The sequence below is a fragment of the Haematobia irritans genome, chromosome 2, assembly GCF_050003625.1.
Source record: "Haematobia irritans isolate KBUSLIRL chromosome 2, ASM5000362v1, whole genome shotgun sequence".
In the NCBI taxonomy this organism is placed as follows: domain Eukaryota; kingdom Metazoa; phylum Arthropoda; class Insecta; order Diptera; family Muscidae; genus Haematobia; species Haematobia irritans.
The window spans coordinates 57,122,886-57,124,455 of NC_134398.1; the positions used below are offsets into that span (position 1 = coordinate 57,122,886).

The 1,570-nt window shown below is 26.1% G+C and overlaps 1 long non-coding RNA gene across 1 annotated transcript; it reads right to left on the reverse strand.

Moving 5' to 3' along the window:
* Nucleotides 1-617: 617 nt before the first annotated feature.
* On the reverse strand, nt 618-1,193 carry LOC142224451 (uncharacterized). Its single transcript, XR_012719163.1, has 3 exons — nt 1,029-1,193; nt 856-900; nt 618-690 (listed from the first exon to the last, which is right to left on the reverse strand). It is a non-coding gene; the product is annotated as an uncharacterized LOC142224451 (long non-coding RNA).
* Between the last annotated feature and the right edge of the window lie 377 nt (nt 1,194-1,570).

Below are 1,570 nucleotides of genomic sequence, written 5' to 3' on the forward strand. Positions count from 1 at the left end.
TTCAACTTTTCTTTGGAAAACGTATCTCATAAAATTTATACCTGAAACAATTAGAGAAATAATGAAGTATTCTATATAAACTCATAAAACTGTGTTGTTATCGATGTGAAGGATATAATAAAATAAATATTCTACTTGAAAGAAAGCCAAAGTTTTAATATATAACTTACCAATTCTCTATTAAATTGTACGCTGAGGGGAAATATATTTGGGTTACTCTGAAATTAAATATTTATTTTTTACATTAAATACAATTATTAAATAGGTTTCTAAAAAATCTAATGGAAAAAATAATAATATGGATAAAAAAAAACAAATATTCTGGTTAACATTCGTCAAAATGACGACATTTCATTTTCGATTTAAAATGCATTTTAGTCTATTGGGAAATGGTAAATTTAAATTATACTAATTCGACCGTTTTATGAATTTTTGCTTTATACTACTTAAAACCAAATTGAATAAGAAAACAAACTCAAGTTTGGTTCACTTTTTCGCTCACGATGAAAATGATAGCGTCTTGAAATGAGCCGTAGTCAAAATGACGAACGATGACGTTAATGTACAAAAAATAGGGATGACTGTCCAGGGTTAAAAGAAAGTCAAAGAATCCTTACCAATTCACTATTAAATTACAAGCTCCTTACTCCTTTAGTACTAAAAATTTTTCCAAATTTTTAAGGGGTTATTCTGAAATTAAATATTTGTTTTTTACATTAAAAATATTACATTGGTTTAACAAAAATTGATTAAAAAAATACTAAAATAAGGTACTAATACTAAAATAAGGTATTTTGATGATAAAAATGTAAATATTCTAGTTGAAAGAAAGCCAATTTGTAAAAGAAAACTTACCAATTCTCTATTTTTTAAATTTGTTCGAATCCATCTGGAGTTGCTCTGAAATTAAATATTGGTTTTACAACAAAGAAAAACATTAAACTGGTATCCAAAAAAATTAATTAACAAATAATAATATACATAAAAAATATTATTTTTAAAAGAAAGCCATATTAAAAAATACTTACCAATTTATGACTAAACTATACGCTGGGATATTACAAAAATTTTCCAAATTCATCTGGAATTGAATATTATTTTTTTACATTGAATAATAAAAATTTCAATACACTTTCAATTTCAACATATTTTCCTAAATATTCTTAATAACTTTTTTCTAAACTACCGTTAAAATATTAATAACTTTCATTTAAAAGGTTTAATAAACAAACACCAATATATGTCTCAAAAATACAAAATATTCCATGCCTTTATATTTCCGTTGCATACCTGCTTAAAAGATGCAACAACCCACGCCAACGCCAACTATACAACTGAAGCATGCCAAACAAAACCAAGCAAAGCCAAAACATTCCTACAACAACAAAAACACATGTGCCTTTATTGAAAACAACACCTCATCCAGCCAAATAAACCATCCACGAATAACAAACACACACACAAACCACTAAATGAACAAAAATAAAAACAACCCCACGCTCATGTATACACAACAAAACTCAAGTAACATCATCTTTACATTAATCACATTCCACTATGCCGATAAAGA